Source organism: Lithobates pipiens, unplaced genomic scaffold, assembly GCF_037356315.1.
Source record: "Lithobates pipiens isolate NorthernLeopardFrog02 unplaced genomic scaffold, aLitPip1_a1.2 Scaffold_8, whole genome shotgun sequence".
NCBI lineage: Eukaryota > Metazoa > Chordata > Amphibia > Anura > Ranidae > Lithobates > Lithobates pipiens.
The window spans coordinates 504569852-504597808 of record NW_027507903.1 but is presented as its reverse complement, the minus strand read 5'-3'; the positions used below and the strand labels follow the sequence as shown (position 1 = coordinate 504597808).

At 42.2% G+C, this 27957-nt stretch overlaps 1 protein-coding gene across 1 annotated transcript in view; it reads right to left on the bottom strand.

Moving 5' to 3' along the window:
• The window catches only part of DENND2A (DENN domain containing 2A), a gene marked incomplete in the record, with an annotated part of 181615 nt that extends 154480 nt beyond the window's left edge, over positions 1–27135 (bottom strand). The window contains 1 exon segment of the mRNA XM_077469274.1: positions 26983–27135.
• Positions 27136–27957: the final 822 nt, after the last annotated feature.

The following is a 27957-nucleotide window of genomic DNA, read 5'->3' as shown; positions in this document are numbered from 1 at the left end:
TCATTAAGTCTCTAACTATCCATTTAGAAAATAACAATTCTAGAGCACTAGTTCTACCTGATCTCCCTTTATTATGTACTTAAGATCATATACCGGTCATTGAGTGAAGCCTTAAATAATTACAGCTTGACAAGATCCTGGCCATCCATGAGCGCATGGATCTTTTATTCTAGAGCATTAGCAGTGACTCATGTGTGCAGGAAAAGGTATTCGGATTGGTTATTTTTCTCTGTCATATGGCACTTAGGCATATCTAATTACTCCTGGATGTAGCATTACCGATTCTCGATGCGTGAACCGCGTCCTATAAATTGTGGAAGTGTCATCTACAGTCTGCTCTTCCCTCTTAATAGTTCACTGAGTGGTATCCACAAGGATCATTACCTTTCTTATTTTCTTGTGGTTAGTCATAAGTTGCTAGTTTATAACTGCAGCAATTTCCCAGCACGTACTTTAATAAATAAAATAAAATTAAACAAAAAATTAAATAAAAAACATTCTAACATAAGTTCCATAACCATTTGTATCCTCCTTTGTACTAAACCAAAACCACAATATTCAAATACTAACTCAATTCAGTAATCACATATATTATAGCAAGATATTTGAATATATCTTTAATAGTCCAATTTTTATTTGTTCACAATCCAGTCCTTAAATATTCAATAAAACAAATTATATGATCCCAATGTGTATGATCAGTCTTAACCACTTGACCTCCGGAAGATTTGCCCCCCTTCATGACCAGGCCATTTTTTGCGATACGGCACTGCGTTACTTTAACCCACAATTGCACAGTAATGCAATGCTGTATCCAAATAAAACGTATATCCCTTTTTTCCCTCAAATAGAGCTTTCTTTTGGTAGATTTTGATCACCTCTGGGTTTTTATTTTTTTGTGCTATAAACGAAAATAGAGCAACAATTAAAAAAAAAAAAAAAAAAAACAACAATATTTTTTACGTTCTGCTATAAAAACATATTCAATCAAAAAATGTATTTATCTAATTTCTTCATAAATTTAGACCAATATATATTCTGCTACATATTTTTGGTAAAAAATCACAATAAGCGTATATGGATTGGTTTGCGCAAAAGAGTGGCATTTTTTACTTATTATTTGTTTCTATTCTAGTAATGGCGGCGATCAGTGACTTATAGCAGCCACGGGACTGCAATATTGCGTCGGACAGTCTTACATTAATTCATGCTTTGGACACTTTGTGGGAACCAGTGACACAATACAGGAAATCCCCAGGTTACAAACAAGATTTGGTTATGTAGGTTTGTTCTTATGTTGTTTTTAAGTGTAACTCCGGATATTTTTATGGTTTTTTTTGGATAGGGAAGGGTTAACACCCCTGTAACGTTTGTTTTGCTGTCTGTGCCCCTGATCAAAAGATTTCACCTCAGTTTCTGTTCTTGTGACAATTGGATTTTGAATTGGATTTTTTTCCCATGATAACTCTTAAACCTTGTACACACGGCCAGATTATCGGACGAATTTTCAGTTTTTTGTTGGATGCCAGGTTCCAATCAAAAATGAAAGGGTACTCACCATCAGAGAAATTTCTGATGACAGAATTCAACATCAGAAGTGACATAATGTATTGAATTGTTTTGTATGTGTTCTTTCATTTCTGAGCATGCCTAGTCTTGCTCTTCAGATTTTTTTTGTCAGAAAACCGTACTAATGAATGGTCACATCAGACAAAAATATTTCAAGCCTGCACATCCAGTTTTTATCTGACAAAAATTCGTAATCGACTGTCAAAAGCAGCATCAGAAAATCGTCAGATCGTTCATCGGACAAAATTTATCTTCAGATTTTCTGACCGTGTGTAAGGTCCGTTACTAGGGACTGCCTATACAGTCATCAGTGCTAAAAATATGCACCGTCACTGTACTAATGACACTGCTGGGAAGGGGTTAAACATCTAGGGCGATCAACGTGTTAAATGTGTGTCTAACCACTGTTTTTGTGTACTATGCATGCTGTTTTTACTAAGGGATCTGATCCGTCAGAGACTCTTTACTGAGATTGGTGTAGCGGTGTGTCAGACTGACACACCGCACCACCGATCGCCACAATGCCGCCCCCACGGGTGCGCAGCTGCTGTTATACTGAAGGACATCATATGATGCCTAGTCAGGATAACGGAACCACAACCCGGCCGTCATTCTGCTATAGGCCAGGTGGGAAGTGGTTAAAGTGGAGTGAAGTGAAAACCTAACTAAGCTTAAATCTGCTCCCACCCCCATTCTAAGCCTAGTCTATCTACCTTGTAAAAGGAAGGCAGTCTATACTCACTTATTCTGACGTCACTTAAGTCCAATCACATGATCGACTTCCAGCGCTGGCTTCAGTGTAGAGGAGGGACCGGTAACACAGATGCCCCATAGTAAGTCAATGGATGATGTCATTGCCCAGACTATGCAGCCGTTGTCGGCGATCTCTCCTCTTCACTGAAGCCAGCACTGGAGAGATCATGTGGCTGGACCGGAGTGACTTTAGAATAGGTAAGTATAAACATTGTTACTTTTACAGAGTGAATAGAATAGGTTTAGACCCCGTACACACAGATGTTTGTCTTTAGATTTACCAAAGCCATGTAGTGCAAGGACCTGCTTGATTGCATACAAATTGAAACTCTTAAGGTTTGACCTCATATTATATGGTTTTGGTAAATCTGAAGACAAAAATCTGCAGAAAATCTAATTGTGTGTATAGGGCCTAAGAATGGGGTGGCAGTAAATTTAGGCTTGGTTAGGTTTTGATATGCCTTTCACTTTAAATTTAATGTTTAGTCATGGCAGTTTATACATACTTACGTTGGTCCAGCTTGGACAAAGCATGTATGTGCCATACCTCTAGGGAAGCTGAAAATTACTGTATTAGGCACTGCTACTTCCAAGTGGCTGCCCTGCTGCATTGGCATGGGCCCCATTCAGGGAATACTTTGCATTTTTTTTTAATGCAATGTATTCTCTGATTGGATGAGGTAAAGAGTTGGGGAGGTGACATCACAATCTCCACCTCATCCATTTAGTGAATGTAGTCAGTAAGCAGCAGGACAGCCACCTGGCATAAAACCCAGAAGTTAGTGGCAATCGCTGTAGCAGTGGTGCATAAGGCCTCGTACACACAGTTCGATTGTTGTATGACCGAGCGTCTGATTTTTGTCAAAAGGGCATGTGCAGGATTTTGTCAGCATACTAACTATCCCCAAATTGACGTTTGACAAAGACGAACGTAGTGATGTACTTTGAGAGTATAAAGAGGAAGTTCATTTCTCAAGCGCCAGATTACGAACAGTAGTTTACAAGGCTGAACTCTTCCCAGTCGTTCCTCGATTCCGATCATGTGTGTTTGTACTTTTGTGGGATGGATTTCTATACTAACCATTCGAAAATCAGATGTTGAGTTCACATCAGACAAAAATTTTATAGCCTGAACATCCAGCTTTTGTCTGATGAAAAAGTCAAATCATCTGTTGATTGCCCCAAACTAACAATCCAAAAATCTGCAGACAGCTCGTCTTAGAATTTTCCCTTCTGATTTCCATACCGTGTGTACGAGGCCTTATATAATGATTTCCAGCTCAGTTTCCATAGGGATCCCACATACATACCTACATTGGTCCAAACCAGACAAATATACCTATGTAAAAATTGCCATACATAAACTTCAGCTTTAAAGTGGTTGTAAACCTAGTTTCATCACTTCTACCTAAAGGTAAGCCTATAATAAGGCTTACCTATAGGTACCATGAATACCTCCTAAACTTACACAGTTGAGGAGATATTCACTGTATACACTTGTGCCAACATCATCGGCGCATGCGCACTGAAGAAACGGCCTGAACCGTTTCTTCAGGGCTCGTGTTACCGGTGGCTCCCGCGCGCAAACACGGGAGTGATGCCATCGCAGCTCCGGACAATCACAGTGCCGGAGCCCGTGAACCCGGAAATAACTCCGGGAGACATGTCGCCGGTCATAGCAATGTGCTGGGACTGCTTCAGCAGCATAGATCTAAGGTAAGTATTTCATAATGAGCTAGTATGCGATGCATACTAGCTCATTATGAATTTATCTTGCAGGTTTTTGTTCTTTGAGTTTACAATCACTTTAACTCTTCAACATTCCAATTTCTGAAATAGTTCTGGGTGGAGTGACCCTTTAAATGAAGTGAACTATAGATATCATCTTTCAGGACAATGTTGGTTTTATTTCAAACCATTAAATACCACATAAAAATTTCCTCTAGAGATATTTTCTTATTAATAATAATGATTCATAAAAATTGGCTTCTATTAATCTGAACAAAATATTAGTCAGAACCTGCTTTTCTCATATCATTTTTTTTTTTTCGTTTTTGTTTTGAAGTTTCTTGTTTCTGAAAAAATTCCTGGGTCCCCAGAATGCGCAGTCAGCTCATAGATTCATATTACAACAATCCACCCGCAAAAAAAAAAAAACAAAAAAAAAAAAACATATATTTTGAGTTTAATTTATGGTCCTCTCCCCTTTCCCCCCATTCCTGGAAAAGATTTGGCCGTCGTTTACTTTTTCACTTGGGATTCTGATTCTTGGAAAACCTGCAGATCTTCAATCAGCCCTCCAAACAAATCCAGATTTTTCACCGGAGAAGGAGCGGGGGTGGGCAGGGCCGTTAACCACTTTCAGACCAGTGTGATCGATCTGAGTAGTCTGCTCTGTAGACAAACTTAAATGTTTTCTGAATTTAATGCAAACCTGTCCCTTTGCCAGTTCAAGGCAGAGCAACAAGTGTGTTTTAATCCCTTATCCCCCCCCAGCATATATTTACCATACCTTCACTCCCCCACTGATCTGTTCAGCACCCGGTACAGACTCGATCCATCAAAGTGAACATATCAATGGTGTACGCAAAAGAAAGGTATCACATAAAAAATAGGAATTAACTTACAACTCAGTTAGACTCTTTAAGGCAACAATTCATGCAATACACCTAGGTGACATTTTGGTAACATATGGGTACAAAACTGGAAGAATGGGTAACAATGCCAGTGTAAACCATATAGATAACAAATGATATACTTTATACAGAAGAAGAGGGATACCAGTCAGCCCAAGTTTTCCACAATTTTTCGAAGGAGTGGAAGGAATCTGATTGCAACGCCAATGCTCTTTCGTGTAAATAGTTTTGATGTATCATATTTACCGCTGCAGACAGATTGGGGCTAGATCGAGTTTCCAATGTCCCGTGATCGTTAATTTGGCTGCCAGTAGAATATTGGCATTCGTTTTCTGAAAGGCCGCAGGGAATGATTCAATGACCAGGCCCAGGATAGCCAATGCTGGGTTTAAGGGAGTAAGAATACCAGTGACAGAACAGACAATCTGGAACATTCTCCGCCAGAAGCTGCAAATCATATTGCAGGACCATGAAATGTGTAGAAGCGTACCCGTAGATCCACAACCCCACCGACAAAGGGATGAGGCGTTGTCAAACATTTTTGCTCATTTATAGGGAGTGAGGTTCCATCTAGTATCCAGGACTGCCTTGGCTGTCCAGGACTCCCCTCCTCATTGGCTGAGACACAGCAGTAGACCAATTGGCTCCCGCTGCTTTCAATCAAAGTCAGTTAGCCAATGAGGAGAGAGAGGGGATGGGGCCGTGTCTGGATGGATACACGGAGCTGCAGTTTGACTCGGATGCCTCCATAGCAAGTTGCTTGCTGTGGGGGCACTCAAAGGGCAGGAGGGGCCAGGAGAGCCTGAGAGGGACCCAAGAAGAGGAGGCTCCAGGCTGCTCTGTGCAAAACCAACTGCTCACAACAGGTAAGTATAACATGTTTGTTATTTTTATTGAAAAAAATGAGACTTTACAATCAGTTTAAGTGGCAGAATGTGTGGCTGAAAGGTTTAGTCTATTGCTATCGCTTTGAGTCATTTGGAGTTGGAGAAGGAAGTTTGGAGATCAGTTTCCAGAAGAAGACTAGGGGATGATGGCAGGGATTGTGGACAGATTAACAAGGGGGGTCACGGACCTCGCATACCTGGAGGGAGGGCAAGCTATAAGGTATGTCGGCCACAATGTAAATTTAAACATTATCTGTCATCAAAATAAAAAATCATATATAATTATTTCCACATTGAATTTTAGATATTTCCAACCTACTCCTTTTAATATGAACGGTATTGAAGTTTAAAAACGTACTTTGTGAAGATCACTACACATTTCCTTCCTTGAATTCTGTGACACGTAGTCACTATGTCCTGTGGGTTGGCACTACTGTGTCACACATTTCACAGAGCCAGTGTTCTATCAGAAAGCCACTACCCATCAGAAAGTGCAATGGAAGTGACGTTCTGTCGTGGCCATCTTGTTGCACCCGCACTTGTTCGCAGTAAGCCTAAAGTCAAGCGGACATCTTTTTACACCCACGGAAGTCTTGTATTTCACACTTATGTTTACCAGTAAACTCTGCTTATACAGTGAAATACAGTATTTTGAAATCCGTCAAACTGTTTTGTTGTTGAACTTTAAAAGCAGCAGTGTTCTGTCAGATTAGTAACCTGTGAGATCAGCAGGCTTGCCAATGCTTTTAAAATTCAAAATCAAAAAAGTGTAACAGGCTTCCAAATACAGGCAGTCCTTGGGTTACAAACAAGATCAAGGGTCTGTAGGTTTGTTCTTAAAGTGGAGTTCCACCCAAAAGTGGGACTTCTGCTTTAAGCACTCCTGGCCTCCTGACATGCCAAATTTGGCATGTAATTTTTTTGGGGGGGGGGCGTGTGTACCCTCTTTTTAGTGGGACTTCCTGTCCCACATCCTCCTTCCTGTTCTCGGTCCCTTAGGCGATTCCTCTTCTCGCTCTAGACGGCCCCTCCCTGCCAGCAATCTTCTAGGACACAACACAGGTCCCAGAATATTGGCTGGCCAATAGCAGAGTGCAGCGCAACTTGCACATGTGCAGTGCGCGCCCGGCCTTGAAGCTGTAAGCTGTCACAGCCGGGTGCCCACAGTATCAATGGAGGCGCCGAGGAGGAGGAGAGGAGCAAGGCTCTGGACGACCGCATCGCTGGACCGTGGAACAGGAAAGTGTCGGTTTATTAAAAGTCAGCAGCTATGCTTTTTGTAGCTGCTGACTTTTAATAAACTAAAAAACGTGTGGAACGCTTTTGGTTGATCTGTTTGCAAGTCGGAACAGGTACATTTTTTAAGTGTAGATCTAGCCAAAAAACTATTTTTAAGCTTTTTGGATAGCATAGGGTAGGTTTAAGACCCCTGTAGCATTTGTTTTGCTGTCTGTGCCCCTGTTCAGAAGATTTCACCTCACTTTCTGTCAACTGGATTTTAAAAATTTTGGGTTGTTGTGGGGACAAGCTTTGGTGATAAAGCATCACTGGAGACACCTTTTCCCCAAATAACTCTTACAGGAGTGAATTTCCCTTCCTAGGAGTAGATTTCCTCTCACTTCCTGTTATCTCCCTCCGTTTGTAACTAGAGGTCCGCCTGTACTGTATTTTACTATATAAGCTGAGTCTACTGGTAAAAATAAGTGTGAAATGCAAGACTTCGGTGGGTGTAAAAAGATGTCCGCTTGGCGACTTCAGACTGCAGGCTTACTGCGGACGAGTGCAGGTGTACGAAGATGGCCGTGATGGAACATCACTTAGGTTGCATTTTCTGATGGGTAGCGGCTTTCTGACAGGACACCTGCCTTCTGAATTACAGAGGTACTAAGAGGAGGAGTCAGTACAGGAGTCACTGCTTGCAAGCATCAAGGTACCATGGGATATGTAGTTCTTAGAAATGGAAACCAAAAGAGTGAACAGGGAATTCAGGAAGTTGTTGGAAGAGATTTTTTTAAGTAAGCTTATATTGTATTGTCAAAAAATAACTATTGTTTGTAGTATTATTACAACGCCAGTGTTCTAAAACTGAAAGTGTATGCTGTGACTTACGTGAGATATATGCTGAGATCTAGTTTAATTTCCCTTTAATTTAAACAATCCAGGACATTGCCAAGAACAAAGATTTTCCAAAGGCAAATCTCCAAACCCTGGGATAGTTCTGGGAAATCCAAGACATTACACAATGAAATGATAATTCCCAAACCAATTATCAAGATTTCTGAAGACAGTCCTTGCATTAATATTCTCTTAGGGCTCATTCAAACCAGCTGCATTGGGCAGCGTTGCCCACAGTACAGTCCCACTGCAATAACGAGGCAATGTGCTTTATGCTCTATAGCAGTGATGGCGAACCATGGCACCCCAGATGTTTTGGAACTACATTTCTCATGATGCTCATGCACTTTACAGTGTAGTTGAGCCTTATGGCAAATGTAGTTCCAAAAGATCTGGGGTGCCATGGTTCGCCATCACTGCCCTATGGCTTCAGTTTACACCGACATGCTGCATTTATGTGTGCTGAAAGAAGATGGGACATGTTGAATTTCTTGACAAAGCAGTACATTGCGCCTCACTGTAAAGAACTGCAACATGCTGCAGTGCATAGAATTACATTAAAGATTTAAAAAAAAAGGAAAAAATGCAAGCAATGCATTGGGTTTTAGCAAGGCATTGCAGCACAGGACAGTGCACATTTATACTGGCACATATGAGTTATGCACACAGCAATGCACTCTGTATGGCGAGGACAAGCTTTTACTGGATTACGTCATTATTATTTTTTAAATACAAATTTACAAGGCAAGGGAAAAAAGGAAAAGAAGACACTGTGGGATCCTCTGTTCAATTATCCCTTCTGAGGCCAGTTTATATGTTTTTGTCATGATCATTTCCTTTGAAATGTTTGTTCTTCCTGTTCTCTTCCTGCCCTGATTGGGCCGAGAGCGGTTATCTCACATCCAAACCGTTTCCACAGCGCTTTTTACTGACTCGTGATATTTGTTTAGCTGTTGCACATGAAAATGGGTGTAAAATTAGAAACAAAACAACACATTCATTTTTTGCTGTCAAGCAATAAAGACAGTTCTGTCTCTAAATAAAGGGGCTAAGGAGCTTTTGACTTCTAACTGGAAGTATCTGATAAAACAAAGGTGTTCCTCATGGCGAAAGCGGCCAGATCTGGTTCAGGTTTTGGTTGTATACATCATTGGAAAACCATCCTGGGTACTGTGACAAGGTGACAATGGAGAAGCACAAATTAGGAAACAGTTGTCCCCCCATAACAGGAAGCACCTAAACAATGCCCCTCATGGCAGGATCACCAGTGTTGTTTTAGACCCTTTTCACACTGGGGCGCTTTGCAGGCGCTACAGTGCTAAAAATAGCATCTAAAAAGCACCCTGAAAGCCATGAGGGCTTTCACACTGGAGTGGTGCGCTGGCAGGATGGTCAAAAAAGTCCTCTTTGGAGCGGTGAAGGAGCAGTGTGTATATCGCTTCTCCACCGCTCCTGCCCATTGAAATCAATGGGGCAGCGGCTATACCTCCGGCAAAGCGCTGCTGCAGCAGTGCTTTGCAGGTGGTTTTAACCCTTTTTTGGCCACTAGCGGGTGTTAAAAGTGCCCCGCTAGTGGCTGAATACCTCCATAAATATGACGATAAAGCGCCGCTCAAAATAGTGGCGCTTTAACTCTGACGCCGCCCTTGCCCCAGTGTGAAAGGGGCCTTAGAGAAAGCTAAAGATAAAAGAGCGGCAACAGTTGTGACCGAGCTACTACCTCCTGACAGAAATTATCCACTTCAAGTGCAGGACAATATGCCTCAAAAGGTCTCCACAACTTCCATATGCAATCAAAAAAGGGTAAAGCTGAGCGCCACTGAATCGGCTAAAAAGGCATGCAAATATACAGGTGAAAAATAGACAAGAAGTGCTGACGTATTGCAGCCGTTAGGCCTTAACACTTTCACGCCTAAGCCTATTTCTGACATTTGTTTCTTGCAAGTTAAAATCCGTATTTGTTTGCTAGCAAATGACTTAAAACCCACAAATTATATATATTTTTTTAGCATAGACCCAACAGAATAAAATGGCGATCGTTGCAATATTTTATGTCACACAGTATTTGCGCAGCGGCCTTTCAAATGCAATTTTTTGGGAAAAAATATACTTTCATGAATTTAAAAAAACTGAACAGTAAAGTTAGCCCATTTTTTGTTAATAAAAGGCTGTTATGGCCATTTAAATCTATTCTACAATGGTCGTGTCTTATTCGTATAAGGTGGGCAAGGTGGGAGTCAAGTGTGGTCAGGGCAGCCGGTAAGACAGCAATAGTCATGTAACTGTAATGTCTGCCTTCATTTTGTAAAGCGCTGCACAAACTGTCAGCACTATAGAAATCCTGTATAATAATAATAATATAACATAAATATAATAATCTCCCAGTGATCAGACTGTAACATTGTAACTTGTGAACACAGCCACGAACTGCACAGACACCCATATTTACATGATTGTGTCATCTCTGAGCCAGCATCTCAGTCCTGGAATTAGATAGTGATCCTAGATGACGCCTGGACAAAATGGTGCTGTTCTTCTGGGGAGAAGAGCAGTCAAAAGCACTGTCAGGGGGTAGTATTGTGATCTCTGTGTGAGGTAATAAATACGTGGAAATGTTACTTTTACACATTAGAAACAGACATGAACCCAACTAAACACTACAATTCATTATAATAATGTACAATAGATTTTCCTATGGTGAAGCCAAGTAGATATTTTTAAAAGGCAAATTCAAGGTAAACATAACTTCACCTTGCGTGACTTGTCAGCCAGGTTCAAACTCTGAATTCCTGTCAACTTCAGGAAATCGGCGTATTTACCGTTATTTCTATACAGCCTTTCCAGCTGGCCAATAGGAAGTCACCTTTCTGAACCTGGTGAAGTCACTGCGTTGGGGCAGTTATGTTTGCTTTTAATTAGCACGGAAAGTTTAGTAACACATGAAAATCTCCAGTTACGGGGAATCAGATGTGGTTCTGCTTTTCATTACGTAATATGCTTCCTTGTCGGAGGTGATTATTCAAAGAGGCAGGCATGTGGAAGGCTGCGAAAAGGGAGGAATGTAAAGTTTGTGCTCCCCTGACTACACATTAAAGAGACCCTGTCTAGTAACGAATCAGAATTCCAGAGAGAAGGAGTAATATACTGAACTGTACGGCGGCCTGCGACTCCTAACTCCCCATATTTTCAGCAACTTCCTTCATGGCTGGTTCACATTGCATGGCAATGTATAGCACATAACATATTTGCGCTGTCGTGCAGTGTGAAGGTGCTCTGCAATGCATTTTACCTCTGTGTTAATGCTATATGCTGCAGTGTGTTTATTTATTTCAGGTACTTATATTGTATATAGGGGCGTCAAAATGCACAACAGTTTACATATATTATGTCATCAGCCCCTGCCCTCAAGGAGCTTACAGTCTAAGGTCCCTAAATCACATTCATACATACAGTACACATACTTGGGTCAATTTAGACAGGAGCTAATTAACCTATGTCTTTGGAGTGTGGGAGGAAATCCACACAGGAAATACATGTAAACTCCAGGCAGATAGAGTCTTGGGTGGGATTTGAACCAGTGCCCCTTTTGCTGCTAGGTGAAGGCGCTAACCACTACATCACTGTGCTGCTGCATCATGCAATAATTATAAGGTGTGACAACCCTGGAATGTGAGAAAATCCTCTTGATTTTCTGTAATTAGTAGAAGAAGACGGTCCACAACTCCATACATGCTTTTAAAGTGGTTGTAATGGCTCAAGATTCTTTACCTTCATGCATTCTATGCATGAAGGTAAAAAAACCTTCTGCGTGCAGCAGCCCCCCCCCCCCTTCCCCAAAAAAAACAAAACCTACATAATACCCTTCGCAATCCAGCGATGTGCACAAGAGCCTCAGCACTCCTGGGTCTCTCCTCCCTCATTGGTTGAGACAACAGCGGTAACCATTAGCTCCCGCTACTGTTAATCACAGCCTGGTAGCCAATGGAAGAGAGCGGGGGTGAGGCTGAGGCATGCTTTGTATGTGAATGGACACACAAAGCAGCGGCTCGGGAGTGAGTCTGCTTGGGTGCCCCCATAGCAAGCTGCTTGCTATAGAGGCACTAGGCAGGAGGGAGAGGCCTGGAGTACAGGTGAGGGATTCGAGAAGAGGAGGATCGGGGTTGCTATGTGCAAAACCACTGCACAAAGCAGGTACCGTAAGTATAACATGCCTGTTATTAAAAAAAAAAAAAAAAAAAAAAAAACGGAACCTTTAATGTCACTTTAAGAGCATGTATGGAGTTGCATATCGTATTCTTCTACTAAGTGTGTTGCATCATGTCTGTATCATTTTATAGTAGTGCACCCCAATGCAGAGCGATGGTGTGATTGGGCCAATACAAAGAAAGGCTTTTTGCCTTGTCTTTGCACTGGAACTGCATTAGGTAACACTGCTCAATGCAATTCAACTGGGCTGGGGTGTGTCAGATTCCTGTGTCCCCAACCCCACACAATGACTCCTTCCTCCAACCTCTACATCACTGCTAATGTAGTAGTGACATAGGGGGTCGAAGAAAGAGATCATGACACACGTCGGACAGTGCAGGCATGTGACACTCCCGGAAGTCAAATAGACTAACAGAAGCTGCAGTGCTGGAGCCACTGAGTATAATACCTCTTTCCTTGCAGGCCTGACACATTATTTCTAACTTCCTCCATACCACTGTATTGTAGATGTAGCACCCTGATGTTTAGGCAGGGTTTCTCCTAAATTTACCTGCCAGGTGTAGTTACCTTGGCTCATGTTAAGGATCAATTGAGTTCACCCTAAGTCTGGAATTTCTGCACTTCTCTCTACTGCCCCTAGGTGGCTGGGTATCTGGTGACATTATATAAGATAAGGGCAAAGCAAGGACAGATTAGGTGTATATGGGGCATCTCAGCCAATGGGCAGAGGTCTTCTTAAAACCCTTGGCATGCTGGGAGAACCTATATATTTGGGTGGTGTCAGGTGATCAGTGTTCTATGCCACCTGGATGGCTGTCTGGGTGGATGTGTGTTGTATTGCCTGGGCTGCTAGGCCGGAGTTTTGGCCTATCCAGAAGCAAGAGAGCAGCATAGGGTTGGGATTGGGGCTTGCAGTCCAACCCGAAGCGACGGTTCTGCTGGCTGGAGAACCTGTCGTGGTCAGAGGTAGAGGGGAAGCTGTCACTACTAAGGGACCAACCACCTTATTACCAGAGACTACAGTGAGTAGCTGAAGCAAGTACCAGAGCAGTATTCTCACCAACCAGGGACAATGAAGAATTGGGAAACTTCAGCAGGTGTCAAGCCAGGGACCCAGCCAGTGGAGGTGATGCTTGCAGAGCAGCCTTGTATGTCAAGCCAGGGACCAAGTAGGCCAGTGGGGTGAAGCTTGAGAAGTATCTGGAGTGCCAAGCTAGGGACCCAGCAGAGAAGCGGGGGTGATGCTTGAGGAAGATACTAAAGTGAAGATTGGAAGAGCTCAAAGTATTCGGTGGCAGTGAATCAGTAAGTCTAGTGTAGCACTAACCCCCGAAGGAACTGCTGGTTAGATTGGGCTTACCATTACCTTCTTTCTCCTCACTTCACGTCTAGGGGTATCCCGTGGTAGATGGCCCAGTAACTTGAGAGACTGACGACAGATCCACTTAAATGGATTTTATTTGCAAAAACGTAGACCAAGAACAGTCTCTTAAAATGGGATCAGAGGGTTGGAAAGGAAGTTCAGGTACTCTTAGTGTCAAGGTCAATATTGAAGAACTTGCTTACTTTGACTGCATCCAGAGAATAGCCATTCGCAACTGGATGTTCACTCAAGTTGGACAGTCCCTCTTTCACAAGGCCTAGCAGCCAGCAAAGTGCTTACTCAGGAACAAGTCTCTGCCACAGACATTGTTGTAGAACATACAAGGATAAGTCTCTGCCACAGACGTTGTTGTAGAACACGTAGGAAAACTAAACTTGCAGAACACTCGTGTGATATCTGGATCTTTCAGCCAGCTTGGAGATATCCACGAGACCGGATTCTCTTGGGTACTTCAGCTCCTCCAGGCTCTTGCTAAGAAACCAACCCGTAGGTGGCTTTCTTCTGAAGAGTCCTCTTCTGGATAGCACAAAGTTACTGGGTCTCTCCCAAACCGGAGACGGCACCCAAACACCTCAGAATGCTCCTTTAGTTTCCTTGCCTCGGGCTAGCCAGCCCCAAGACAACAAGATCAGGTGGATCCGCACCCCAGGCCATAGCCTTCCTGGGGGCTGGTCAGGAGGACCAGGACCATGAAGTCAGTACATCCTTCTAGACCGGAACTCCAAACCACCTGACATCCGCATCTTAAATACCCTCTCCCAGAAAGCACAGCAAGAGCGCCACTCCCACTGGGCGGGCTCCGAGAGAGAGTAACTTAAGCACCCGACCAGACCATAGTTCCATGCCTGCCAGAAGAGACAGTGCCCCCTGTGGTCAGGCTGAACATCTCATAGCCGTCAGACTGATGCTGAAGTCCAAATTTAGACAATTGTACCTAAACCAAACTGCAGTTCAGGTGTAACCTTAAATTTGAAAAACACATAGCGCGTGCTCTTCAGGAGCCGGCGCTACACTTGTGAGAGAGACTGGGAGTTCAGTAGGTTGAGAACCTACAATAAGTGACTGTAAAGGAAGTAAAGGAGTTTGTTATAACTTGTGTTAGGAACTGTTGTAAGACTGTTGCCATAGGATATAACATTCCTGCACATGCATGGTGTCTTGCTGGATGTTTTTCCCTGCATGGCAGTCTACCTGTAGAAGTCTCGAAGTCTGCCAAATTAACATTGCAACTACCTTAAGGATGTCCTGGCCCTAAACCCTCTCTCCCAAAGTTCTGTTCAAGAGAAATAAAATATCTTTGCATTCAAGAAGTGTCTGACGCCCATTAATATACCTTGCCCTATACCCACTATGCCTTACAACCCACTCTATATGGAAATATGTCAGCAGCTCTTGGCTCTGGAGGTTCTCATTAGGCTAAAGGAGGCCTGGGACCTTGCTACATAAAAACACATGGTAGTGAGATAGATGTATACTTTTTGAGTGAAATTTATAAACGGTGCTTCGGAAAACACACTCAGCGACCAGTTTACCTGTGAATGGCTCAGTTCACAGTCACGATATACAGAGCCAACCAGAGTGGCTCTGTACCAGGTGTTTGCTATAAACCAATCATAGCCATCACAGGTGTAAACACTAGTAGTGTTTGCAAACATTTAGTCCATTTAAAATTTCCCCTTCACCCACTGATGCTGGGTGCAATGCTTTCCAGGCTCCTGTTTAAAAACTAATACATTCACATTTTTGTTTTAAAATTAATATGTGTACATTTACTATTTTTTTTTCCCACAAAAGGTGGACTTTCCAAAAAAAAATCAGAAAGGAGAATCTCCTGACTAATGACATAAGATGCTGATGTCAAAAGATTACAACCACTTTGTCACATGTGGCAAGATAGCCAAGTGACAAAATGTAACAAGACAACTAACAATACTACAAAACAGTTCTGTTGAAGTGAGGAACACTTCCTGTACATTGTTTTCCTCTCGTCAATAACAGGAAGTCAGGCGTGTGCAGGAAAAAGACATCCCCCTGGTAAAAGAGACAACCAGTCTATTTTCAAAGCAGAGCATTATTTTGAAACAAGCAATATTCTTATTAAATGACTACCATGATATATGATATACCAATGGATATATCATACTTGTTCACAGAAAGGCTCTAAGCTAGCCTAGGCTTGACCACTTTGCAGAGTTCTGCCAGGCTAATACTACGTAAAAGTTTACAAAACTGGAAAAAGTCATCAATGTGCTATTGCTACTGTGTTGTCCAATCAGCGGGTTGGGGGTGGATCCTTGACCAGGCAGTACTGCTTAACTGTGCTGGAGGTCAGGGACCTGGCTATGCTGGCTGGTAGGGGAGCCTGGTTCACAAAACTAGTTGGACAGAATTACAAACCTTCTGGGAGGCAAAAGATTGTTCACACATACAGTATATATTTCATTATGTATTTAGCTGTTTGCCTGAAGTGCAACTTTAAAGCTGAACTCCTGCCAAAGCAAATATTAAATATATGAAATATTATATTATAATATATTAAATATTAAGTAAATATTATCTGAGTACCAGAGCAATGGGCGTACTTGAATATATTGGTGTGCTTTGTGTATTTCTTCTAGATCTGACCAGTAATTCAGCAAATAACTTTTCCTCTGTGCCAAAGTTTCCTGTAAAGAAGACCAGTCACTGCTGCTCTCTTTTCTTGTGCAGAGTGACTGGTCTTGTCTCCGCCCCTCCTGTAGTTTTCTGTAGGCATCCTGTAGTGGGTGGAGCCTGCTGGACCTATCCCACAGCTGTGTTCTCTGCACAGGCTATATACAGCATGGTGATGAAGTCAATGCTACTTTTACAAGGTACGTTTGCAAAGGCACACAACGTAGATATATGTTCTTTGTGGCTGTTAAAGAGGAAGTAAACCCTGATGGGTTTACTTTTTCTTTGTCTCCCTGCAAAGGTAAAGCATAATGGGCTACTATGCATCGCATAGTAGCCCATTATGTGTCACTTACCTGACACAGGAGCCAGCGATGTCACCGCTATAACCTGTAGCACGGAGCGTCTATCTTCTTACGGGTATCGCTGTTCCGGCCGGAGCAGCGATGACGTCACTCCCGTGCGCGCGCACGGGAGCCGCCACTAACGACATGCTGCTACTGGCGATAGTGTGCCTACGTGCCGCTGTCTATGGTGCATGCGCCGTAGACAGCGGTGCCTGTCTTTTTGTACATATCTCCTAAACGTGTAGGTTTAGGAAATATTTCTTGGACCTACAGGTAAGCCTTAATCTAGGCTTACCAGTAGGTCAAAGTGGTTTGTAAGGGTTTACAGCCACTATATATATATTTAAAAAATAATGTTGTGCCTGGAGTTCAGCTTTAAAGTGGTTGTAAACCCTTACAAACCACTTTGACCTACAGGTAAGCCTAGATTAAGGCTTACCTGTAGGTCCAAGAAATATCTCCTAAACCTATACGGTTTAGGAGATATTTGCCCGAAGACGGGCACCGCTGTCCACGGGCGCATGCGCCGTAGACAGCGGCACGCAGGCGCACTGAGCGTGGCATCCTCGATAACGAAGATGCCGCGCAATGCCGCGTGTCTCGGCTCCCGTGCGCATGCGCGGGAGTGACGTCATAGCGGCTTCGCTGCGAGACCCACCGAGAAGATGGATGCGGTGGACTACAGGGGACAGCGGTGACTTCGCTGGCTCCTGGGTCAGGTAAATGACACATAATGGGCTACTATGCGATGCATAGTAGTCCATTATGCTTTGTCTTTGCAGGGAATGAAAGAGGAAGTAAACTCATCAGGGTTTACTTCCTCTTTAAGATGTTAACAGAATTGGGATTGGTTATTTGAAGTGTGTCTGTAGCCAAAGCAGTAGAAGTCTTGCCAGGTTTTCATTTACTGCCTGTGTTTTGTTGGGGAGGCTTTCCTTCACTTCTGGTCCTGGAAGAACAACAGGAAGTGAGAGAAAATCTCAAAAAAAATGTGATGACAAATCCCCTCCTAAATTGTTTTCACCAAAACAGGCGTCCATGTTTGAAGACACTCCAAAGACATGCTGGTAGGTTAATTGGATCTTGTCTAAATTGGCCCTAGTCTGTATGTATAAATGCGAGTTAGTGACCTTAGATTGTAAGCTCCTTGAGGGTAGGGATTGATGTGAACGTACAATGTATATGTAAAGCGCTGCATAAATTGACAGCGCTATATAAGTATCTGAAATAAATAAATAATAAGATTTCCCTTCTATTTCTGAAAACTGTAAAATTTTGGATTTCCCATAATTTTCTGCCCTTCTAATGGGCACACATTGAGCAGCAATTTTACTTTGGCCCATTCTGCCATTGTTCTGACATTTACCACTGTTACACATCTTTTTGTCTATTTAGATACACTTCATCTGCATCTACCCCTGATGAGCGAGCAATGATCTCGCGAAACGCGTGTCGGGTTTTCTGATGCGTGCATTGGTATATACCGTATATACTCGAGTATAAGCCGAGATTTTCAGCCTCTTTTTTGAGGCTGAAAGTGCCCCCCTCGGCTTATACTCGAGTCATCGCTGTCTGCCCGCTCAATCAGCGTGTCGAGCAGACAGACAGCGGCCATTCTATTCAAAAGCCGCGCCTCCGGCTCCGCCTTCGCCTGTGATAGGCGGAACACTGAATTTCCCAGCAGCCTGTGTTCCGCCTATCACGGACATCGTATCATCCTCGTACTACGGACGAGGATGATACGACGTCTGTGATAGGCGGAACACAGGCTGCTGGGAAATTCAGTGTTCCGCCTATCACAGGCGAAGGCGGCGGCGCAGCTTTTGAACTTTACAATGGCCGCCGACGAAGAGGGCACGGGACGGCACGGCACGGGACGGGACGGGACGGGGGCAAGGCAAGGCACGACACGGGACGGATGCAAGGAGGCAAGGCACGGCACGGGACGGAGGCAAGGAGGCAAGGCACGGGACGGAGGCTCGGGACAAAGGTAGGCTGGACACACACACACACACACACACACACACACACACACACACACACACACACACACACACACACACACACACACACACACATGGATGGAGACACACACAGGGATGGATGGATGGATGGATGGAGACACACACACACAGGGATGGATGGATGGATGGATGGAGACACACACACACAGGGATGGATGGATGGATGGATGGAGACACACACACACAGGGATGGATGGACGGACACACAGGGATGGACGGACACACAGGGATGGACGGACACACAGGGATGGACGGACACACAGGGATGGACGGACACACACACAGGGATGGACAGGCATGTCTCACCCTCGGCTTATACACGAGTCAATAAGTTTGCCAGTTTTTTTGGGGGTAAATTGGGGGCCTCGGCTTATATTCGGGTCGGCCTATACTCGAGTATATACGGTACTGCATTGTATAATGTTTGTATCAACTTGATTTATTCTTTTTACTATGTGCAAATCCATTGGCTGAGCTAGTATGCTATATTATCTATGTATGTACAATCATTTTAATAAACATTTATACTACTATTACTCATGTTACTCAGTGGCTAACTGTGACCACCTCATTTAAAGTCCCAGGGCGACTCTCCTTTTTTTGTATATGTATATAGGGATGGAAGTGTATCACTGGAGACTGCAGACTTTTCATTTTGTTTACATTGAGCAATAAAAACCTGTCAGGGGTTCCAATGTTTGCCTATGTAAAACTAGACTAAAAAAGTCACTTTAACATCCAGTCTTTAGTGCTCCTAGTTCTGGCCAGCTCTGGTACTTGTATTTTCATTTGTATAAGGGACTTTTTAAGCTCATATAAATGTGAGGACAAGAGGTGACAGAGACAGAAGCTTAAAGAACATCAAGTCTAAGTAAGGCGAAGGTTACAATGCGAGCCAAGCATCATATTCATTTGTAATACAGAGCAGGAAGTATCACAGCGCAGACCACAAAACAACAAACATGGCAACACACTGAGTCTGTCTGCCTGTGGATTATAAACCAACCCACTGAAACACAATACTCTGAATGCTCCCACAACACCAACATCACTGAATTCACTGTACATGCTCAGCACCAACGGCTCTTTGGCATGGTCGTCCACTGCCAAGATCAGCGTATTTCTGTGGAGGGTACAATCAGGTGTTTGCGGTCAGCTATGGACAGGAAGCACGTGCTGTACAAATCAATGACATGCTGATGTTGCCTGCGACTGTTGCCCCTTGAATGCCTATTCCAGTAATGGCCAACTTTCTTTATATGGGTGGGGGTGGAACTCAAGTGCAGCCCCTGACATTAACAAACGGAAGCACAAAAAATTTATTGAATATTCAGTGTCAGAAGCACACAACAGGATACAGAAAAAGACTAAGGCCGCGTACACGCGCGCGGACTGTTCGCCCAACTTTGTCCGTCCAACAGTTTCGGCAAACAGTCCGCTCAAACTTAGCATGGACGGACATGGCCACACACGACGGACGAACAGTTTGCTGAAACCGTGCGCGATGACGTGAACGGCACGTACGACGGGATGAAAAATACGACGTCCTATACACTGCATTATAGCTTTCGGCGTGAAAATCCTTTCTGAGCATGCGCGCAACTTTGTTTGACGAACAAGCCTACACACGGGCGGACTGTTCGCTCAAACAAGGTTTCAGCGGACAGTTTTTCGGAATTTCCGAAAAACCTTGTCCGTCCAACTGTCCGCTGAAACTGTCCGCTGAAAGCCCACACACGAGCGGACTGTCCGCCCAAACACTGTTCAGCGGACAAAGTTGGGCGAACAGTCCGCCCGTGTGTACGCGGCCTAATGGTATGACATAAGAGATGGTCAGAGACTGTAGACATAATACAGGAGATGGTCAGAGACTATTAACATAATACTGGAGATGGTCAGAGACTGTGAACATTAATACAGGAGATGGTCAGAGACTGTGGACAAAGTACAGGAGATGGTCAGAGACTGTGGACATAATACAAGATATGGTCAGAGACTGTGGACATAATACAAGAGATGGTCAGACACTATTAACATAACAGTGGAGATGGTCAGAAACTGTGAACATAATACAGAAGATGGTCAGAGACTGTGGACAAAGTACAGGAGATGGTCAGAGACTGTGGACATAGTACAGGAGATGGTCAGAGACTGTGGACATAATATAAGATATGGTCAGAGACTGTGGATATAATACAGCTGATGGTGGGAGACTGTGGACATAATACAGCAGATAGTCAGAGACTGTGAACAAAATACACGAGATGGTCAGAGACTGTGAACATAATACAGCTGATGGTGGGAGACTGTGGACATAATACAGCAGATAGTCAGAGACTGTCGATATTATAAAAGAGTTGGTCAGAGACTGTGGAGATATTACAAGAGATGGTCAGATACTGTGGACATGATAGAGCAGATGGTCAGAGGCTGCAGACATGATAAAGGAGATATAAAACAGGGCAAAAATGCTAGCACAAAGGATAAATATTAACAACATGTAACTAAAAAGCAATAGTCAAATATTTAAAAAATCTAAAAAAAAGTCCATCAGGGAGTCCATGGAATGAGAGAAACACCTGTCAATAAACAGGCATGGATTAAAAATCAGTCACTAAGGGCAAAGCTCTTCTCAGGAGTGAAGCCCACTCTGGAAAATGACATTAAAGGAGACAGAAGAGGCGCCTCTAAGTGTAATATTAATTTAGTACATGAGACAATCAGTCAAATAAACACTCACATGGAAGTAAAAGGTAAAAGGCTGAAGGGAAAACCCTGGTGACATCACACGCCGACAAGCATTGTGCTCCAAGCCGCCTTCCATCCAGCTATCTCCCTGTCATACCCCGGTTTTTCCACCATCTCGGATTGGAGGCGCTGAGGACTCATTTCACTGGATTGTCACCTACAGAGGAGCCTTTTATCTTTTACCTCCATGTGAGTGTTCATTTGTCTCATGTACTAAATAAATATTACACTTAGAGGCGCTCTTCTGTCTCCTTTAATGATAAAGGAGATGGTCAGAGACTGCTATCATGGTAGAAGAGATGGACAGAGACTGCAGACATGTTCAGGAGATTTTCAGAGATTGTGAACATGCTGTAGGAGTTGTGGGAGACTGGGGAAATGCTTCAGGAGACAGACCTAGACTAGTGACATTACATGAGACTGTAACAGGGCATTAGGGAAACAAAGGGGCCCCAAGGGCCAAACAAAAAGTAGAAAAGGGTGCAACCCCCAGGGTGCATTTTGAGAACAGAAGGTGAACTTAGCCTTTCCTGTTGCATTTCTAAGACAAGATGTGACGGAAAAACTCACAAGAAAAACAAAGAAGTTAAAAATACCCTGATAGGGGTTTTAACCCTTCCCTACTGTAGCCAAAAACAAGGGAAATATATTGGCTTCACATAAATTTTGAAAAGACAAGGGACATAGAGAAATGTGGTTGTATTTTTATTAAAACAGATAAATTATGGGTGTAAGTTATATGAATCTTGGGTAAATACATTGGTAATAGATCCCATAAAGTCTGATTTCTGACATTAGGGCAATGCAGAAAGTTATTTAATAAAATAAGTACCAGAAAAGCCCATCATACCTTCAAACAGCACCAGTCAGTTCCATTTTGTCGTTGGAGTGGTAATAATAAACCATAATTGGCATTATTTCAGCCACCTCCAGTATGGCAAAGTGCCCAAGCTCATATGTAGTCGTAACATCAGAGATAGGACCACATTGCAGTGTAGGGCAAATAAAAGCAGCATTTGGCATGCTGGCTATTAGAAAGCCAGATGATGGTGCCATGCTTGCCTGATGGATTCTCTATAAAGGAGAAATCAAAAACAATTTGGAGATTCAGTGTCCAGTGACATTTTCTTTATGGCATGGTTGGAGGGGGAGGAGTAAAAAACAAACAAAAAAAAAAACTCCTGGGGGGGAATCTCTGCATCGAAGTCTCAGGGAGACACGAAAAGCACATTATTCGACCCATTGGCTCTCACCAAAAAAAAAGTCTTTGTTAAATTTAGTTGGGGTTGGCCTTTAAACTGGCCCTGACTCTGGAACAGCCTTTCTCAACCTTTTCAACACAGAGGAACCCTTGAAATAGTTCTCCTGTTTTGGGGAACCCCTGCTAAAAATTAGAAGTCTACAACTCATGGTATAATAGTGTGATGGTCTTACACTTGTGGTCATTGGGAAGAATTATCTCCTTACAGATATCTAAAAAGATGAATGGTGTCAGTGGGAACTTATCTGAGAGGCAGAAATTGCCCAATGCTGAAGGAACCCCTAGCAACCTCTGGAGGAACCCTAGTTGAGAATCACTGCTATAGAAAAACAAAACCCAAACCAAGCCAACTATTAACAGGTAAACAGGACACTAAAGTGATGTAGTGGCTGGTGAGAGGAACCATGGCACTTACCAGGGGGGCATGCTATTCCCCTCATGCAGAAATGTTGGTTATCAAAGGCCCCCTTGTCTGGAGAAGACTGGACTCACCGCCCCCTGGACATGTAAGTATTCAACATGTTCTCTTATGGGTTGACTCAGTTTAGAGTTTGTTGTACTAGCGACCATATTAAAACCCATCTCTGGGAAAAAACAGACAAATGTTTCCTTTTCAACTGAGAAAAAATAAAAACGCCATACATGCTCTACATTGCTCATTTCACAAAGAGGAACTTCATCCAAAACTGATCTTTCATTGTAGTGCACTTTTTGGAAAGCTGAATCATAAGATTATAACAGACTCCAACGCGGAGGTCTGTCCACCAGAATTCCCAGTGTTGCCCAACTGTCACAGGTGATGGTGTTTTTCTCCCCGGATGGATTCTCCATTATGTAGAAAGAATGATCACTTCCTATCAAAAGACTTAGTGGAAAATCTCTTTACAAACAATAGACAATTGTTCTCTTTTGAATGGAGAACAACGAAAAAGAAAAATATTCACCAAGCACGATCTTCTCTTACTCATTAGCTGAAAAGGGGAGATATTTCACGGTGGGTTTGGGAAGAATGTGATTTGTTTAAGGGCAGACAGATATTTGCAGAATCACACTCTGTAAACCTTATTGGATAATCATGATTCACAAAGTATCTTATGTTTTTAAGGGGACTATTCACCCAGAACTGATATTTTAGTAGTTTTGTAGAACACCTGACAGATATTTCTCAGAATATCTCTTTGGGGTTCCATTGGTGAGATCTCTATGCCGAGTTCCTGGATCTGCACACATGCTTTTCCTATTATGGGGGGCTTCCACTACTACTGCTGCATATATTAAATGTTTTATAATATGGAGAATATAGCAGGTGGAGCTGGAACTCTCACGGGTGGGAGGAAGCATTCAAAACTGGGTAGAGGAATGGATTTGGGAATTTTGGAGAGGTATATAAGGAGCTATGGGCTGACTCTGCCCTCCATGCTAAACCTATAATTAAAATATCACTTTTGGGTGGACTGCTCCTTTAACCATCTCCCGAGCAGCCATTGTAGCTAAACAGCCATTAGGGCCAGCGGTTATTCTGAGAGGAAGCTTTTTAAACATCCTACTATATACAATGTAGATCACAGGCAAAAGTGGCTCTGTGCCTTGTGATCATTGTGAACCAATCACAGCCATCAAAAGTGTAAACACTGTCTGTGTTTACAAACATTAAACCCTCCCCTTCCCCACTACCTCCACATAAAACCAACCCCCCACCCCAAAAAAAAAAAGTCCTCCCCTTCCTCTCACAATGGACGTAGGAGAGAAAGGAGGATTGCAGCAGATTGTCCATAATAAGGAAGGAGAATAAGAGAAAGGGAGCAGCAGAACATGGCTTGTGATTAAAGGGAAGGCACCAGTGATTGTGGGATACATTTTTTATAAAGTCAGGTGGGTAAAAGTGCCACAATAATAAGTAGTATTAACCACTGCTACTAGGTAGTATTGCTACTAATCAGTAGGCAGGTTTCATACTTTTGTAGTGCGTTAACACAAAATGCATTAATGTGTTTTACTTTGCACACTAACATGTGTTAGGACAGCCCATTAATTTTAATTGGCTCCTTAATGCACTAAAACACAGCAGAAAGTGCATGTACTTTTTTCTTAAAAAGGAGCTCACCACAGTGTTTGGTAGTGCCTTACGGTGTGTTGTGCTAAAATGCATGTGCATTGGCAAGGTCCACTAGGATTCCATTAGGAATGCGTGGCATTGCAGCACCCTAATGCGCAACATGTGTTTCCGCATGGCCAAGGTGCAAACACATCCTAATGCTTTTGGGTGGATTCAGCACGATGTAGCCCATTATTTGCCTGAACACCTCTAATACAATGCCACCTTTTAATACAATGCCAACCTAATATTTTATCTGAGGAAGCAGCTCTAATCAATCATTATCTATTAAAAATGTAAATATACTGTAGAGGGAAATAATAGACTATATTATTTAGAAATATAACATATACACAGTATATATATTATATTTATAATAATAAAATATAATATATTAGAAATAAAAAGGTAAATGTACAGTATATCCCCCATTTTTTCCCTAATAGTATAAAAAGTAAAAAAAAAAAAAAAAAAAAAACAGTGGTTAATAAATACTAGCAAAAGTAAAATCTTTCTCAAAACAAGTATAACAAATGTACTTGTGTGCAGTTGCTTGCCTGAGTAATTGTTAGTCAAACTATCACAGAACTGAAAAATGGCCTGGAAAGGAAAGGGGTGTAACATGTTGGTACTGAGGTGGTTAAGAATGTCTGCAACTCAGTCATCCACCACAAATATTTTCAGCATAAAGAAGTCACCCTTTACCATACATGTGATAAAACTATATATGATCTGAGTTGCCAACTGTCCATGATTTTCAGGGAAAGTTCCAGGTTTTGAAATTCCTAATGTGAAAATGTATGCCCTAAAAATTTTCCTTTTCCATACTGACCAAAATGTTCCATCAATCCTCTTTCTCTACATGTACAGTTTCTACTCACTTGCTCATATATAGTACATTTATTAAAATGAAGCTTTAAAATTCTGAAAATGTATATTCCACTTAAATAACCATCATCTGATCTGTACAGTTGTGTGGTCCTCCGAGACAATTCTGAGGGCAACAGCTGCAGATACTGGGGCTCACCACATAAAAGTACCAAGCTGCAGGCTATCAAAACCCAAAGTATCAGGAAAACCAATAGAACCAACTAATGAACACAGTAACAGCCAAATTAGTAAATTAATTAGTAAATTAGTAAAATAAGATTTTTCTTCATTGAGTGGATCTTTCATGAGAAGAACCTTAGAGTTATCAGTCAGAAACATAGCTTCACTTACAGTATATCAATAACAATATATTCTGTATGCTTATATTATACAATGATGTGTCCTACTTCCGCCAACTAAATAAAACTACCACATCTATCTATCTATCTATCTATCTATCTATCTATCTATCTATCTATCTATCTATCTATCCTTTTATTATCTATATATCTATCTATCTATCTATTCATTCATCTGTCCATGTATATAGCTATCCATTCATCCATCCATGGTCTATCTATATATCAATTCATCCATCCATGGTCTATCTATCTATCCATTCATCCATCCATGGTCTATCTATCTATCTATCCATCCATTCGTTCTGGTAGCTAGCTAATCATTCATACATTCTTGGTCTATCTATATGTGTGTTTATATACTCTTCATTTCCATCTTCTTCTCTTCTATCCAACCATCTATCCATTCATTAGTCTACTCTGTCTGTCTGTCTATATGTCTATCCATTGATCTACCCATCTGCCCATGGATCCATTCACCTATTTATGGTCTATCTATCTATCTATCTATCTATCTATCTATCTATCTATCTATCTATCTATCTATCTATCTATCTATCTATCTATTTATCTGTAGATCTTCCATCTATCCATCCATCAACCTATGCATCTATGCATTTATCTTTTGGTATCTCTATATAATTATTTCATTAATATATATATATATATATATAGAAAAATAGATTGACCTTCTTTACTAAAGAGTATTATCTCCTATGTTCAGTAGCCCGTAGCATCCAATTAGAACCCACCTTTTATTAATCTGACGTGCAGCAGGAGACTTCTAATTGGTTGCTATAAGTTACCGCACACAAGTTTATGAATCTTTTCTTGATTTAAGCCAAAAACCAGAACGAATTCCATGCAACCCTTACTTCCATGTAATCCCATCTCTTTCCCGTCTCTTGAATAATGATTACTTTCCCAAACCTCCAAAACTTTTTTTTTTTCCCCCCACAGTCCATCATCAAATCCTTTTAATCCTAATTCCACCAACTTCCACATTCTATTCTTCCATCCACTCCAGCACACATTGATACATATATTAATGGACAAATAAATATATAGAAATCTACCTCTTGTAAAACCCAGGGAGCAGCTCCTTTCTCTTCTTCCCTCATCTTGTGTAACTTGAGAAGAGCGCAGGGAGAGGAATAAGCAGCATCTGGATCCATGCCCCCCTCCCTCCTCCCCTCTTTTGTTAAACTTCCAAATCCTCTTTGAAAAAAAAAAAAAAAAAAAACACACAGAAAAAGTATCTAATGCCTTCTTCTTGCAGCAAGCTCTTCTTCCTAAACTTCAATGGAAGATGTTGGCAGAGCCTGTCCTTGCAGTGGCTCCCCTCCTCCATACATCCTGTACACTTTATTTCTCTGTTGATAATGGGTATTTTTTTTTTTCAGAGTGATTGCTGGAAATGATTCCGCTCTCTCTCTGTGTCTCTCTTTGGAGTTGTGCTGCTTCCTCCTCGCTCTCTCTCCTCCTCCTCCTCCCTATTCCCACCAGTGGAGGCCTGACCCATTCTGACTTCTTCATCTGCAGCTGGCTGGGCTAAGGTTCTATCTCCATGGCAACCTGTAGCCCTGAATACAGGATGGGCCTTACAGTGGGGGATAGGGGTTAGGACAAACTTCTATTAACTCTTCTGGCTCCAGAGGCAGGGGGCCCCGGATACGACGCATTCTGGCCCCAATCTGATCCTCAAAGAGCTAATTGCAATGATTTTAACCTTTGCGGAAGAGGGAAAAGGATGCAATGGTATTTTGCAAACCCCCACGGAGTAGTTCCATGGGCAAAGCCACTGCGGATAAAATTTTTGGAGTAGCTTTTTGAACTTTGTTTTACTTTTTTCTTTTTTTCTTTTTCTTTTTTTTTTTTTAGTTGTTGTTCCTGTTTTTTGCTTGTTTTTGTTTGTTTTGGGTTTTCTGGGGCTTACCATTTTTTTGGAATACAAAAGAAAAAAAGTTTTGGGCTACATTTTTTTTTCCATGTTTTAATTGTTACAATCACCTTTTTGAACCTCTATTATAAAACGTAAACTTTTAAAACCA